This window comes from Dreissena polymorpha, chromosome 5 (genome assembly GCF_020536995.1).
Source record: "Dreissena polymorpha isolate Duluth1 chromosome 5, UMN_Dpol_1.0, whole genome shotgun sequence".
NCBI lineage: Eukaryota > Metazoa > Mollusca > Bivalvia > Myida > Dreissenidae > Dreissena > Dreissena polymorpha.
Genome location: NC_068359.1, coordinates 83,640,222 through 83,658,444, shown reverse-complemented (window position 1 = coordinate 83,658,444; position 18,223 = coordinate 83,640,222). Strand labels below are relative to the sequence as shown.

Sequence of the window (18,223 nt, the reverse complement as noted above, 5' to 3'; positions counted from 1 at the left end):
ACTCAATTTTGCAAGGATCTCAATAAATGAAAGAAACAATACAGGTACTTATAAAAACAATTCTAATTAGATCTATTTAATTGGTAAAATTTGTTTGAGGCTTCCCTAAAAACAACCATAATAAATCATTTCACTGATCTATTGATATTTCTATTTAATAGGCAGAATGACAAACAGAACTAGTGTGGTTTCTAGGGTCATAAATCTGGTCCCTAAGCCTTAATTGGTAATAATATGCATGCAGTGTTATGTCTCTGAAAGTGACAATGAAGCAAATCTGCCCTTAGGCTATTTCATTTCACTCACACAAAAGGAGATAACTTGCTATTAATTTAATAGTTACTTCTAACTTGTCTCCTTTCTGTATTAAGAGGGTTTTCATATTTTAAAGTTCAATTGGTCTTCAAAAGAATAAGCAATCAAAGTTCTTTATTTTGCCAACAAATAATGTTTACCAATTGTGGGTCTACTCTACTTTCTTTTAATAATTATTTCTAATTATGTTTTTTTTAATTTTTATATCAATGGAAAATGAAATATTTTTTCACTATTTTGTTTAAAAAGTACTTTAAGAAATCCAGGCAAGAATACATGACAAGTAAGGGTTGTGTCAAGAAGGTGCCATTTAAGGCCCTATTATCAGTTTTGGATGCCCTAACCTGTATAGGTGAGAAGACTGTGAGAAGACTGGGGACGTGGGGCATGAGGAACAACTAATACACAGTAATTGACAGGTTCGTGTTGAATCAAGCACAGAATTTTCTGAGCATTCATGATTCATTAGAATTGAAAAAAAATTCAATCAACCAGAAAAATCCATTTGACCAACTTTGACTTATTTGCATGAACAGGTATAAAATAGTGGGTATTAATAGCTTAAGACATTATTGGCAACATGTCTGTTTAATTTATATTATCAATCTTGTTAATTAAGCATGGAATATTAATCAAAATTGGGGGTAAAGTTCAATCGACCAGTATTGACCAGTAATGACAAATTTGGGAGTATTGACCGGGGCGGTTTTAACCAGTAAAAACCGCCGGTTAAAACCGGGGGCGGTCGATTGGTGCCAACCCTGGGTGTACTAAAGGAATACTAGAGGAATACATGGGATATTCTCAAAATCTTACACATGTTGTTTTTAATATAATTAAATAGGATCAATTGATGAATTAATTCAGTTTGTGTAAACTTGGGCTGGGTTGTGGAACTATAGTTATTTGTTGTTATACAATTAAATAGGGTACTATGTAACTGTCAAAAAAACATATGCATTCACACGCATATAATTCAATTATTGGATGTCACTGATAATTTCAATTTTACTAGTAGGTAATTAAGACTAATTAAAACAGAATGGGACTTTCCTCGCAAAGTATTTCATTATTCATAATATAATACTATAATTAGCTAATGTAATCAAAACATATTGATATTTTAATAATTTAACTCAATGATATTAATAATATTAAAATTTTCCCCAAAAAACTAGGGCAGGAAGATAGGAAGGATTTTTTTTGGAAAATCAACAGTGTTGTCAGTGTAAAATATTTGCAAAGCTTCTTCTGAGTTTGAACTTCAGTTTTGCATTTTGTGACCTGCAACATATTCTATGCTACTTTATTTCACTATGGTAAGTCATTAAAGTATTATTTATTTTTCAACTATATAATGTGCTAATCTCATATAATGAATTACTACCCCATTTAAAAATGACACCTAATCTAAATTCATTAATACAATAGTTATAATTGTTTTATTGTAATTTGTAACATACTATTCCACTAAAAATGACCATCATAGAACATCAATGCCGTGCTTTTACTAAATTTTCAATGATTTCAATTATTTAAAGAAATAAATTTATCAGGCACTTATAAAAAATATATAATAAGGGTGTCAAAATTTAACAAACTGAACAAGTCAATTTGAACTTCTCTTGCAATGCAAATGGAGCCACTTGAAATATCAAATTGTTCCCATACTAGTCGGCAATATAACTATGACATTGTGTCTTTTCAAAACATACATCAGACACACCTTCTGAAACTTTTTAAGCGGTTTTGAAAACGCTATTTCATTGCAAACTTTCGTCAATAAAGGATACATGTTGTTATACAACCGAAAGTGAAAGTTCTGTTTTTAAAAAAATTAATAAAGAGCGAAATAGTTGAAAACTAACGAAAATTATAATTGATACTAACATAAGACCGTAAGACTGAACAAAATAATACTTAACTTTTAAATCATAACATGAATGTTTACTTATAAAGCAAATTCTTCATTCATCCGCGGACTTCTTTGTGTCGTAGTCATAAATGCCTCCAAATGGAGGTGCGTGATGCGTCTAAGTATAGAGGTGACAATAACGTAGTGACGTCACCATCTATGTATAGAATGCTAATCGACAAATCACAACCGCCATAAACGATTTGTTATCAAGTTTATGTTTTGCGCATTTCTCAACAAAATACACGCAAGCGGGTGTCGATGGTAACATTTATTGTGTTTGTTACGATGTAATAGGTTGATTGAACTCGATTTTATGGACATATGTGAGACATTATTTTTTTACATTGAATTAGTCTTTATAAACAAGAACCATAAGCTGTACGTATGTACTCAGAAAAGCTCAGAGCAGTCAAGAAGAACTAGGCCATAACTATAAACGCAATGATATCTACAACACTACACAGGTACGCATAACATTGTAATATCAAGTTTGCATATTGTACAACAATCTAATTTGCCAATTACAAACCGAAAACAATGATAGCCATGATAGTTAGGCATACCGTTATCTTAATAAACAAACAAAAATAGCACCATTTTATTAAACAGACGAAAACATTTGATAAGAGTTAGGGCTCATTTTTTCCTTTATTATTAGTTATAAGAAAACTACTTACAACGGGTGTAAAAGCAGGCAACCACAGGCATGGACCGCATAATGACCGATATAGGTTTCATCTAAATGCAAAATGCACAAATGCATGCTAAAACAATACAAGAAAAATGTGTATAATCATTATGAATGAAACGAATGATAAGCATAAATCATTTAACAACACTGATATTAAAAGAAATAGTTATTTTAAAACAAAACATTTCTATTAAGTTTTGGCCTAGAGTTGTGTTATATATACCTTAAATGAAATACTTTAACAAGAGGTCTGTGTATATGTTAATTAATACTATATAAAGAATAATAATATATAAAGAAGAGAAACTTCAGCTGCAGAATTAGTAATGCATTCTCATTATATACAATCAGTTGGTCCTTTATTTAAGGCAAGTGACCAATTGTCAAAACAGTAAGAATCAGCAAAAAACAAAACATAATACACATATATAATCATAAAGCTGGGGTCACCGCCCTGGAACGGTCAATGCAAAGTATTCGGGGTTCAAACCGGTTTATAGCGCTCAACCTCACACTTGACCCAGCTGTATTCAGGTTACATATAAGTGCAAATAAAATTTAACCTCATAGCATTGCAACTCAAATTAAGCAATAATAAAGTGGCATTAAAACGCATTCAATTTCATTACCATTTAATAACTAAATTATAGGAAAAAGCCCAGAGCAACAGAATTATATACAACTTTTTGAGGAACGATGCAATGAAATTACGAACAAGTGTCAACTATATCCCTTCTTTTTAGAAAAATATTTAAGAATATAGCATCATAAAGTTAATATTTCAGCTCATCATCGCGCAAATGCAGGAAGAAGCAGCAATAATGGGTGTAAAGGATCCATATTACAAAACAAATCAAACAAGTAACGCCCGTCAGAGAGAAACTATTAACAAAGTTTGACGCTACAAACCCGATGACCTATGCATATAACCCAAAACAGAAAAAGTGTGTCGGATGACGTAATTTAGAAGCGATTACACGATGACGTCAATAAAATCCAATATAATTAAAGGGGCAGTACTGTTTAAAAAAATATTAAAGGGGCAGTAATGTAAAATAAAATTAAATTAAAAAATAAAATATGTCCCCAGAAGCGATTTCAAAAGAATACAGGTATATTATCGTTATATGTATAAACATACAACGATAACATGCTTGAACACAATCTAATGAAGGTTATTATATTATATACATTTATTCGTTCCATTGGTAAACAATCGTATAAATTGTTTTATTTAACACGTGTTAACGAAAAACAAATATCGCCACAGTGCAATTAATAAAATGTAATATTTTCACAGAGATTTTTTTCAAAGTTGTCTTTATTTCAATTTATATCATGTTATATAGACAATAACAGGTTACTGTCTGATCTTTTTTGAAATATATAAGGCAAGGCTTTCCGAGCCGTTATTTTATTCGTACGATGTCTGTTTTATAACAAAACGATCAGGCAGTAACCTGTTTTTCTGTTTATAATACCTCTACGTCCTCGATTTTAAAGCAATACTGACATAATCGCTAAACAGTTGCAGTTTTAGCGGTAAAGACAATTGCTTTTGTCGTTTGACGTGTTAATGATGACGCCATGAGCACGCGCGCTTAATATTTGTATAAAATATTTTTTACTGTTTGTGTTTAAAATATATTTCATCTTGGTATCAAATTGTTTGTTTTGTTGATTTTTAATGGATTTTCCTAAAAATGATTACTTTAAAGTCCGAGTAATATGACCATCCGCAAAACATGACTTATATAAGAACTTCCTGCTGATCATGATATAAAAATGTATCAGGCAACGTTATATTAGGCAGATATCAATGCGGTGGTATGATAAAAGTATATAACATAACACATCGTGTTATTGACAACAATAAACATGTCCAAACAAAAACTAACATTACTGGAAAAACGTCTAAATCTAACGTAATAACCTTTACAAACGTAAGAATGCGATTTAAAAAAAGGAACAAACTGACTGAGGCTAAGACAATTGCAAATACAATGCACATTGGGTTTCCGGTCGCAACGTTTGTGTATGTTTACACAATGGACATATGGTGACGGAAAATTATAATGCTTGTATTTGTTACTAAGAGCCCAGTCCGGGTAGTTAAAAAATAATCCCCTTGATAAAGGGATTGTATTAAATAAGTTGTTTGGACGAAAGGTATAATATTAAGCAATATTTTAAAATGGTATATGTCTTTTTATTTCGGCTCAATGGTTGTTATTTAAATGTTATTTAAATAACTATGGAAAAAAATGAGTGGATTTCACACTCTTCAAGTGTCAAATGCCAAATAAAAGGTTAACTGCGTAATGAAATAATTAATCGAGTATGATTGTGTTATGTAGAATTAGTTATTATCTTAACGCCGTTTCGTGATCGTTACATAATTAAACACTTAAGGTTCTTGACAAGGCATATACTAAAACATGAACCGTCATTGTTTTATATTGTATTCATATTATGTTGATAATTTATATTATGAATCCTTCAGTTGTTCTAGTTCGTTTAAATATCATCTTGAATTCCTTATAGCCGCTCTAACTTGTTTCAAGCATGTCATATTTTAAAAACTCTCGCTACTTAATCAGTTTGTTAGTCGGCAGTTTTATAGCGATGACCTGTCTGCACGCCACAAATCACAAATCCAGGGCACGTGACAGCGTCGTGTCAGAATACCTTGCGTCTTCTGCTAAAGACGGGGCATCGACCTTCTGAATGATTTGTGTGAATCAAGGCGCTGAAGACGCTGAAGTTGGTCGCTCTTCAAAACTTTCAAATGTATTTATTGTTTGTAAAACAAAGGTTTAAATAAATCACAAAGATCTTTACGGCTATTTCATAGTGTCTCTGTCCAAAGTTAGATATCAACGATGTGTGTGGTATGTTCAGCAAGCGTGCTATTCGACTAATATTAAAGACAGGTCTGTATAATTTGCAAAATGTGGAGCAATTATGATGACAAAATATTACTGATAATTACTGGATGAATAAAAAATTAATTACTTTTTAATCACCAAAAATAATATTTCTTTGGAATATCGGATTTGTAATACGCGGAACATCAAACAACATGATAGAAAATGGTTTTACAATGTATGTATTGCATCAAAACATACTTTAGTACACCAATATATTTTGAATAAAAATGTAGAATTTTGCTTACATGACAAAAATAGTCTTACAGAGAGTACTTCCAAACTTTGGTGTCGCTTTGTAGTGGAAGCGCACTTTTGTGTAAACCTTGAAGTCGCTTTGTAATGGAAGCGCACTTTTACGTAAACCTTGAAGCGCACTTTTGTGTTAACCACATTCTTAACCTTACGTCGGTGATGATCACAGAAATGTGTTTAATATTTGGTGGGTTGAAGTATAAAACATGTCAATTCTCCCCTTATTGTGTCTCCTTATCACACCCCTACTCGTTGTCAGTATCGTCATCATCAACATCACAGGAACAACAACCACAAAACATCGTATCATAATCGTCATTTTGATTGCCCCGATTATCAACAGTATTGTTATAACTTAAAAGTGGGTTATGTGGTAAACATATTGATCCTCCTACATAAAGAAGTGAAACACGTTGATAAGGTAAGTTAAGAAGATAATATCTCTCATACCGATCCAACCATAAGCCACGGGTCTATAGCGCATGTCGAAAATACAGATTAAGTTTCAATAAGCGTAGCGTTCATTATGTAACGTATCCGTTACCTTCAGACATCCCGTAGCAATCGATATGTGTCAGTATTTGTTAAATTACAGTAATTGTTATATTACAGAAATACTTTGATTTCACATTTGCTTGCTGTTTGTTATAACTACGATTTAATGATAACAATTATTCATGCGATACCTCCCCGGCAGTAAAGTGCTGTCGAATCATCCATTACGAGACGAAGAATTATTAAATTGTGTAGTGTTCTGAGAAAACTGGGCTTAATTCATGTGCGTAAAGCGTCGTCCCAGATTAGCCTGTGCAATCCGCACAGGCTAATCAGGGACGACATTTCCGTTTTAATAGTATTTTTAGTTTCAGGGAAGTCCCTCCTTTACCGAAAATCAAGTTGAGGCGGAAATGGTCGTCCCTGATTAGCCTGTGCGGACTGCAAAGGCTAATCTGGGACGACACTTTACGCACATGTATTATGCCCAGTTTTCTCAGAACACGACACAATGAGTCTTCTTCTGAGAAAACTGGGCTTAATGTATGTGCTTAAAGTGTCATCCCAGATTAACCTGTCCGCACAGGCTAATCAGGGACGACACTTTCCGCTTTTATGGTAGTTTTTGTTTAAAGGAAGTCTACATGAAAATCCAGTAAAGGCGGAAAGTGTCAATCTGGGACAACACTTAACGCACATGAATTAAACCCAGTTTTCTCCGAACACGACTCAAATAAGAATAATATCGTTATAATGGTATCTCTATTCGCATCTTCAGCAATTGCTTCATACTTTACTTTATATTTAAAGAGTATAATGTGCAAACTATTTAAAAGACGATGGCATTTTTTGAAGGCAATGAGCAAGGTTTAAAAAAAGACCTAGAAAGCTTTCAATGACATGTGCGCTAGATCCTTCTGTGACATCGTTATTTACTTTAATATGTGTGTTGACAATTTCGTTCAGCGATTATGTAAGCCAAAATTATGCCGATGTTTTATACCTGAATTCCTTTCCAAACATAACCCCCTTCTATCATCCTTTATCTGTGTGGTATTTATTGCATTTGGCAAATATTTATTTGCTTTGATTCATATCTTGGCGAACAAGTGCGCCGTTCACTTTTTAAACATATGGTTTCGTTGTTGCAAAAAAATATAGCTTTAATCTGATGTAATGAGTAAATTATACGCATGTTGTTGTAAGGTCCATAAATCCTTTATTAAACCAAAACACATGTCTTAAACAATAGTTTTAAACAATTACAAATAGAATACGTTTGTTAAATCTACTGTCCTTTTATGTACACGTTTTAGAAATTTCAACAGTTTAATGTGGGTTTTTTTCATTTTACACATACAACATAATTGTAAGTTCTGCGACATGTTCGAGTATTGCTAGCGGTGTAAACATTATCGTTACGAATTTCATTAAAATAAACAAGATTGATTAAAGGAACAATTACAATAATGCTTATTTATTTTATAAAACATCCATCATATTCAGCAGTTGATGAACAATCGAGAAAATACAATACTACTATAGCGTATTCGAGTGGACGTGGGTCCTGACATTTCATTTAACAATTTGCTGTGCAATTTTCGTTAAACAATATGTTTATTTTTTTCTTAAAAAAAACTTCTTACTTTCTTCACGTTATTGCAATTATTGTTGTGATTTCTTTGATAGTTTTGTTGCATTGTTTCGTTATCATTATATTAAAATGTTTCAGTACTATATCTTAATCACGAGGATAACAGTGGAAGAGTACTCACATCAACTTTATCTTGCCGCCTCCTTTCTTCAGACCGATTGCGTACATACATGTTTGCAAACTTTGCCATATTTTATAAGAGCTCATCTTAAAGGCTCAAGATTATTATCGAGTTTCATTGACCTTCAGTATTGACCTTCAGTGGGAGGAAGTCATAAATATAAATATTTTATTACCTCCCTATATGAAACTGGATTTGTAACGTAAGTTAACTCACGCACACGCATTTCCTTGTTAGTAACATATAAACTATTTTAACTTCTAACACACAGGCCCGTCGCCAACATTCTAAAGATGTTTTTCAAAAATAGGTATTGATTAAAATAGGACTTCATATATCTTTGTTTGTTACAAATCATCTTTACATATTAAAACCAATTCGGATGCGAATGATAAGTGTTCAGAAAATACATATCTTAACTCATCTTTTATTTATAGATCTGTTTTTTAAATAAAACAGCTGAATATCAAAATATCAAAAGAGTAATATCATTAAATTATAAGAAAGTACGTATTATGTGATATAAAGTGATTTATATCATGATCATCATCATCTTTCCCTCGACCGGTCTGCCCTCTGGGGGGGGGAATGTGGGACGGTGATACATAAATCCTCCACCAGTCAGGTCTGTCGTGGGCTGCTGCAGAGGGTCGGATGTTAGTTCTTTCATATTTTCCATCTAGGTTTGCGTTGCCGGCCTCAATAGTGACCTCCCCGTTGCGTGCAGTAGAGAACAGTCTTGAACAGAGAGTCGTGCTTGTTGACGTGTTCAAACCAAGCCAGCTTTCCTTGTTTGACGGTCGTTTGTATGGGGATCTGAAAAACTCGTGTTACTTGCCGTTCCTGTGCTCCATGTAGGAGAAGCGGAGCAGTCTTCAGAAACATTTTAGAGCAGTCTTCGGAAACATTTTAGTTCAAAGCCTGTATCCTGCGCTCTGTGTCAGAGTGAAGCGTCAGTTCTCACAGCTGCACTGTAGGGTGGACACAACGAGGGCATTTATCTTATTTTTTTGGTGTAATGTAGACTAGTATTTCTGCTTTTCAGTTGAATAATTGTATTTTACTTTAAAGGAAATTAATATTTCTGTGAAAAATATAAGGATATAAATGTTCATGGAATGACAGTTTTTAAATCGCATTATGTGTCCTTCAAATGTCAATAACCTAACGCTTGTAGAATATTTACATACTCGTTTTCTCTTAAAAGACAGACTGTAGGCTTTTTCTCCACCGGGCTCATCTTTTACGTTGTGTAACAAATATTTTTAAGAAGTTATTATACATAAACGTTAGATGTTTTAGCTATTTTCGTGTATTTTTTGTTTATTCCGTGTGGTGTATTCCGAATAAATCCATTCCTTCAATTTTGAAAGAATTATTTATTCAACTTTTGTTTAAAGGAGGTGCAACATTTGATTTAACTAATGAAAGTTGGGTATATGATATGTCAAGTATACCTTAATAGTCCAATTGTATAGTAATTACAGTTTAAACAACTGTCAAGGTAAAGGGTAATTAATGATGTTTTCTTTTCAACTTATTCTAGGACCTATGATCATATCTTTTTACGCGTACTTAAAAAAGATACTTTAAAGCGAGATTATACGATTGTTATATGTGTTAAATGGTAATACATTGATAAAAATATGTAACAAAAACACAAAACAGGCTAGAAAAAGTATTCATTGAAGACGAATTTCATAAAATTCAGCAAAGACAAACGAGCCAATTGTGACGAAGATATTTCGTACATATTTGCCTACAATAACCAAAGCATTCGTCTTTTTATTAGGATCAAACTGAAAATATGAAAATTTAACAACTTTTTTCAAGTAATGCAATATACCAGTCGTGATATTTTAATCAATATAAATTAATAATTGTAAAACAATACGTTATTTCGTCAATCTGGTTGACAGCCCCTTTAAAATGTATACTTGTAATTAAATGCATATGAAAGCAAATTAAATATTTTCTCCATAAATGCTGATACATCAGGGGCGGGCAACTGAAGTACTTTTCTTTTTTAGTTGTGTATAAATGATTCACCTGCAGTATTGAATTTGTTCTGGGGATCACGTATATTTCAATGGTATTAGTTTCAGCTGGTTACTCTATGTATATAACCGGTATGCGTTGTTATTGTCTTGTAACGTGCGCGAGCCCACTCGTTCTGTCGTATTGGTGGAACTTAAGGAGTTCTAGCTAATGAGTTCCAGCCAATGAGTTTGAGCTAATGAGTTCCAGCCAATTAGTTCGAGCAAATGAGTTTCAGCCAATTAGTTCGAGCTAATGAGTTCCAGCCAATGAGTTCGAGCTAATGAGTTCCAGCCAATTAGTTCGAGCTTATGAGTTCAAGATTATGAGTTCCAGCTAATGAGTTCAAGCTAATGAGTTCAAGCTAATGAGTTGGAGCGTTCAAGTTAAAACTCAATGAATCAACCATACAAAACAATAACTACTATATTATTAATTTTCCTTCAGCCTTCTTGGACTATCCGATTTAAACAACTAATTGTAACAAGAAATCTATAAGATATTTTCCTCAGGTCTACTTTGACCACTTGATGAGATATTCACGACCTTACTTGCAAACATCGACTAGCTGTAACCACTTTCATACCATAAACCATGTGTGTCTTAAACTCTACATACGAGAGCCTTACAGTGTTGCTATCCCAAACTTCACTGGCCGTTCTCCGAACTACAACCCGGAATCAATAATGTCTACTTTTCACCATCCCCAGATAGCTATGATTTCATGGAGTGTGGTTATTGTTATAAATGACTCTCAAAGTTCCAGCCAATTGAACGCCTGTAAGTTGAAGCTTAACCATGGAGTTTCCTCAACTCCGTTATCACTATGGTTCCTAGGAGAGTTCCAACTCCTAGCTCCACAACTTACATATACGATCTGTATCTGATTTATATTGATTGCAGCTAGTCGACAGTCACACACACGCTGATATATTCTGACCAAAAAATGAAATCAAACTAACTAAAAATTGAGCGGTCTCCGGTATTTATACTCTACTCGGTGTGCGATCGACTGGAACATACTCTGATTGGTTGCCCGTTATCCTACCAATTTGATAAGCGTCTAGAGCTGCGTAATGTTTAATGAGCGTCTACCGATCACAACAAAAATACAGTGATATCATCCATTATATTGATGCTCTACTCTAAAACAAATTATCAATATCAATTTATGTGTTTTGAAGATGAATTAAATTCAGATGAGCCCAATTATATATCAATTATACTTACATTAATTACAGTCGTGTTTCGAGCAACTTTGTAGAATTGGAATAATTAAAACAAAGGGACACAACTTCTGCAAGTGAGGGTTACGGTCTACCAAATTTCGTCACAGTCTAAAAGTTCATTTGATCCTCAGAGTTGCATCGGTAATTTATCAATCTACTGTGATAACATTGGGTTAGCTATTAATTAAACAAATCCTAATATTGTGAATTATTGTAAGAATGATAGAATATCAAAAGAAAGATATGTGTACACAAGCTTATGACCTTAACATTTGTGTAAACATATGAGAATCTTTTACATGTGATATTTGCATTAGGAACGTACTCTAACTGTGAGCATAATTTGCATGAGAGAGATTTAAAGGTAAGTTTCAGAATATGTTTTGGTTGTCTTAACCAAATGTTTATACAATTCTTCATCCTTTTTATCATACTTGTATACAGATTTCTATGGTAGCGAACTATTGAGTGATATTATTACAAATCGCTCCGTTATAACTAAAGACCGTTGTTAATTATTACAATTTTGCAAAAATGTGTGTTTTGAAAAATTAAATAGCATTTTTTTTATTATTGAATTAAGATCTGTAATTAAGTAATGACTGGACCATTATGTACATACCGTATGTATATTTGAAGTGTTTGTAATGCTGTTAAGAATTCCAAACGGCTTACAAAGGACAAATGCATGGACAGGATAGTGTTAGATATATATTAAAACATCTTGAAATGGCTTAAGCTCATTATAATATGACTTGTTAAGAAATAATCACTAACATGTGCACATACATGGAACTCTTGTTTGCTTGCACGTGTGTTACCTAACATATGTACCTTAAGAACGTTCGGTTTATTTTATCAATAGATTGTACACAGATTATTTTTATGAAGCTAAACTATGCGTTTGAACTATGCTTTTCATTTATTTAGTAATAATGGTAATATTGTTTGACAGTGTTATATAAAGAAACGTGGTAATTAAGTGTTTTCTCATGCGCTTTATAAAGAATGTTTTCATTTTGTAACTGTCACAATGACTTCGCGATTTCAGACATGTATTTATGAAACAGTCCTGTTCTAGCTAATAATTAAAATGAACCCAGGCATTGCTATTTTTTTTCTTTTAATAAAGATATCTTTTTACAACGACAGGTGATATAATTTTAACTTGTTATATTGAAAAAATATGCGAATAAAAATATGGCACACAGTGTATGCGAGTACAAATACGCCACTCATATTATGCGATTTCAAATATGTCACAATGTGTTGTTAGAATACATATATGTCAAACATTCCGAAATACTACACCATGTATTATACTAATCTTCATATTAAATTCGACAATCGGATTCAAATATATTTTACAATTAAACGACTTCTCCGAAGATACATGTATGTGCCTTTCCATGGATATATCAAGTATGGTTGAGATCTTGGTGTAAAGTGCGATGTAACAGTAAGGTGATTTTTGTCACTTTATTGTCACAGAAGAAACATCTCTTTCCGCTTTCGAAGGCTTTTTTAAGTAAAAGTATTATCATACATCGATGAGTGAAGTTGTTTTATCGAGTAGAGATGAAGTTTGAACAGGCCTCAGCTACAGTAATTTCACATTCTCCAACTAAAGTAAGTGCTAGAAAATAAACAAATTTAATACATGTAGAGCTTGTACCTGTCTGAAAAAGTGGACTTCGTTTGTGTTGTTTGTTTACAGTATGCACAACTTATACCTCGATAGCAATAAGATTATAAGGAATTTCCCGGAATAGTTTTGCTGGATTCTCACCGCATTCGACGTTTATTTCGGTTTTTTCGAGGTTTGTCAGTTATCATCGTAACAAAAATAAATGGCATATTACACTATTGGGTTGTTTCGATATTTGTATCGCACTCGCTGATAAAAGAAGTGTTTTAAATGTATGTTTAGTCAGTTAAAGCAACTTCCTAAGCGGATCTGCGACACATGATGATTGGCACCACACGTACACATTTTGACTACTCACACACGCATGCAAAAAGAACGTGACATAAGGAAGTAAAACAAAATAGTATTCAAATAAAAAGTATATTTTTATTAACCCAAACGTACGAGAAGACTATAGGTAACAAAACAGTCAGAGGGCCAGCCATCAATGAATCCATCTTCCGCTATGCCTTCGTCATTGAAAAGTTTTGAAACGATATAAAGGTGATAAAAACGTGAATACATGTAAATTTGTTTCATAAAGACATCGGTAGAAACCCTTTATCAAAAAACATTGCAAATTAATTTCGAAGAATATATTTAGTTATTTTAGAACAGCATGCGTAGTACTAGGCCACTTCTCGTTTGAAGTGAACTATGTTTGTGATTAAATGAATGAAATCATAGGCTTTGTTATTTCCTTAATACTGTTCTTAACGTTAAAGATGAAAGCAAACAAGTACTGAATGAATATAAGATGTTCTGTGTCAGCAAATAACAACTATACTAGCATACAGTTCGTTTTCACAACATCACTGGTCGTTTATGACGTTATCCAGTGTCTAGCTGCTCAATGTAAAGCCTGCCACCACTGCGATGATAGTGCCGAAGAAAAGACATAAGCACGTTGATTTCATTACAACCTCGTCCGCTCCATTCCCTGCTGAAATGTTAAACAGAAACAAACTCCAGTTATATCAGCTACTAATCATTATTGTCATCCCAAAGAGGCCGTTTATTTTATTTCAAGTGTCCGGTTGCCCGTAAATAAGTTGTAATGCAAAGGCTTATTAGCAAATCTAAGTTATGCTTATTAATATGTTTTTATCTTTGACCTAAGTTAGAGTCATTTTTTGCAGTGATCATTTGACAATTTGACAATGCATAGATGCTTTGCAACGATACGCTCAGGAACCAGAATCAATTTTAACTGTGTCAATGACCTTGAACCTTTGGACCAGGACAAAGCCAGGTGTGGAAAAAGTGTTAAGGGTAAATTCCTAAGTGTGACCTTAAATTGTGACCTTTACAAAGCGCATTATATATTATATCAATTAAATGTTATGGTCTGACGTTATATTTAAAGCATTTAAGCTATGCATTGTATTCGTGATCTAATATATAGGGTCATGCTTTATGCAAAACAAACATTCTATATGCTTATTACTTCTTTTAATTGTTCAATGAATGTTGGACAACCTTATGCTCTTAACAGTATTCTTGATAAACAAATCGTTTAGTAAATGATATTTTCACAACATCAGTTCTTCTGCTTAGCTATTTAGAAATATGCACGTGCTGGAGAAAGTTATATTCTGGTGAAAATGTTCAAAATGAATCAGAATTAAATAAGCGACATAAAGGGGATTTAGAATAATTTGGTAAAGAAAATACAATTTAAGTTTATCAATACACTAAGAAAAAGCGCAAATAACATGTACATTGTTCGCAGAAAACCAAAACTAAAGAAGAATTACACAATGTTAAGGAAAACGAATCTTTGATATGCAAATCAAGAAATAAAGATTGATTATCAATTAAAATGGACCTGCAACATTGCACACTTATAAAATCATTGTAAAATTAGCAATATACTCCATTTAGTTAGAAGAAATCAACGTGAATAGAAACAATGCAAAAGATGCACAATGTCTCAGATGTTGTGGTATTATAATTTCTTTTTTGTTTAAAAAACAACAACATAAATTTCCATTTACATAGGTGTAGAGGGACAATAGCCTTTAAAAATGATGAGCAGAAAAAAAGACGGACACACAGAATATCATGATACAAAAGCAAATCATACCTGTGGTAGTTGCAGGAGGAGGAGTCGTAGAGCATTGGCCTGAAAAATATTGTATCGCAAGGAATTACATTTCATGAAAAGATAAAACATGCTGTGAAGAAAGACAACTGCGACTTATAGGCCATAAGTTTATTTACTTTATTTTAAAAATGGGTTCATGATCGTCTTCTCAATTTTAAATGAAATTTTAAAAATGCGTCCCAAAATCATTTAAATTAAACACTCGTATGAAATAAAATATTAATTTGTCAAGATGTTGTACAATTCGGTAAAATTTAAGAAAGTGAAATATGACGGAAAAACAATCGACGCAAATAGTTTATGCACCAATTTTGTTTTATTCTTGAATCATTTTTATTACAACATAAATTATGACATAAGTATACACTTGGTGATGTGGACAGCATTACAAAAGTACGCTTATAATTATTAATCATGATGTCTGAACAACAATGACGATATCAACAACAATTGTAATCAAATGAAAATAAATGACACATTATATCAACCTTTCTTGTAATAAACAAATTAACGTTTATTGTGATTAACAAAATAACATTAATTTTTTGATAATAATTGACAAATCAACATTATATTGTTGATTGTGAATAACAAATTAACATTATATTCTAGATTGTGATTAACAAATGAACAGTATGTTGTTGATTGTGATTAACAAATTAACATTCTATAGTTGGTTGTGATTAACAAATTAACATTATATTGTTGAATGTCGTCGTTTGGAAACAGACACAAATATTTGTTACAATTTTCAAGTTTGTTTATGTTAAGCCCAGTTCATGTATGACATCATGAGCAGTAAAACCATAGAATAAATCAATATGTGTACTTATATGAGATTTTAATTTCAGACCCATTGCGTCTTTATTACCAGCAATACGAATACTACTTACAACCGGTGAAAAAGCAGGCAACCACAAGTATGGAAAGCATAATGACAACTGCGGGCTTCATCTGAATATAAAAATACACACACCCATGCTTAAAACTACAAGAAATTCGTATTATTGTTATAGAAACGAACGAAGAGCATTAAGGAGTTAACAATGACAATCGAAGCTTGGACACAATGCGCTTGTTCGTTTGTTTTAATTAATTTTTAGGCAGTCGCACTGGTTTATATTAATAATGCATGAATAATATCAAGGAAAAAAATATTATAAATGCAACATATTATTCGGATTTACACCTAAGGCACCAAATAAACAAACATTAACAATATTGAAAAACAAATAACTGCAACTAAGATGCGAACTTTAATCCATTTATGCCTAGCGTCTAGAAAAAAAGGCCTTGGCAAACAGTATAGACCCAGATGAGACGCAGCATGATGTGACGTCTATCCAGGGTCTGCGCTGTTTGCTTTATGGAATTTCTGTGAGAAATATTCTAAATATATAAATTAATATAATAGACATTCGAATTTTGGACATAAATTGATCCAATTTAGAAGGATGGGAGAGTCCACTAGACACAAATGGATTAAATATGCGTCCGAAAGCAATTATACAAGCACACATTTATATTATCGTCATATTTTTAAACACAAATACATACATGTTGATAAACATGTAAATGCGTCTCAGTACAAGTAAAAAGAACCAACTCATATCAAAACAAATGAATATGAGTGAAATATACAGAGCTATTTATTGCTTTTGGTGAACGATCGTATAAAATGTGTTATGTCATGGAACACCAATGAACAAAATATTGTATCGAATTTAGGCTCAGTAAAATAAATGCAATTTACTATTTTAACAGTTGAACATTATTCAACCTAAAAATAACTTAACGTATTTTCATTCCGATAAATATCATAACGTTAGTACAACATAACAAGACATGTAATTGACATGCAAACAATTTCCTACATAGACTAACATAAAAGACCCAATATCTAGATGCCATTTACAAACCTTTCACGCGTCAGAATCCGTTATTCAAATAACAGAAAGAACAAACTGATTGCAGGCAAAGACGATGACAAGTGCGGAACTTAATGCATCTGAGGTTTTATACCGGACGTAATGTTTTTATCTGTTTACCCAATCGACACACATGGTGACGGAAACAAACATAATGCTTGTATTTTTTCCTGAGAGCGGAGTGGATTACAAAATCCCCTTGATAAGAGAATTATTAAAGCGGTTGTTTCGATTTGTTTCGTGTGTTTTTATCGGTTGTTTTAAGGATAAATTTAAAATTATTTTACAACTTAATGATACTTACTTTTTCTGTACTTTTGTATTTATATCAGTAATATAAAAACCATTTAAAAACGTTTCAAAATGGATTTTAATATTCTTAACTTGTTACATGCCAATGAAAAGGTTATTTTCCTCATAATGCAATTAATTGAGTTGAATTGATATCTTAATGAAACAGCTAATTATTATCATTTACGTAACGTCGTAACATAATACAACACAAAAGGTTCATTAATAAGGCATATAATGATATTCTTACATATCTAAAACGTGTATGTTTGTATTTTATTTAATGCTATAATGTAACGGATATTTCAGTTGTAATAGTTCTTTTAAAATACATTGATTCTTCCTGATAGGCGCTCTTGAAAGTTTTATTACGCCGTGTCATTTTTCAAAAAGTCACTATCAACCAATCCTTAATTGTGAGTCAGCAACTTTATAGCTTTTACGTGCATGATGGCCACAAATCACAAAGCGAGAACCCTTCACGGCGTCGCGTCACAATAGGTAGATGCTTTGCATACTTAAGGCAGAGCATCGCCCTTGTGAATCATTGGTGTAAAACAACGCACTG

The 18,223-nt window shown here is 32.5% G+C and overlaps 1 long non-coding RNA gene across 1 annotated transcript; it reads right to left on the bottom strand.

Moving 5' to 3' along the window:
• Positions 1-13,696: 13,696 nt before the first annotated feature.
• LOC127881499 (uncharacterized) lies at positions 13,697-17,503 on the bottom strand. Its single transcript, XR_008050098.1, has 4 exons — positions 17,356-17,503; positions 16,330-16,390; positions 15,416-15,454; positions 13,697-14,272 (listed from the first exon to the last, which is right to left on the bottom strand). It is a non-coding gene; the product is annotated as an uncharacterized LOC127881499 (long non-coding RNA).
• Between the last annotated feature and the right edge of the window lie 720 nt (positions 17,504-18,223).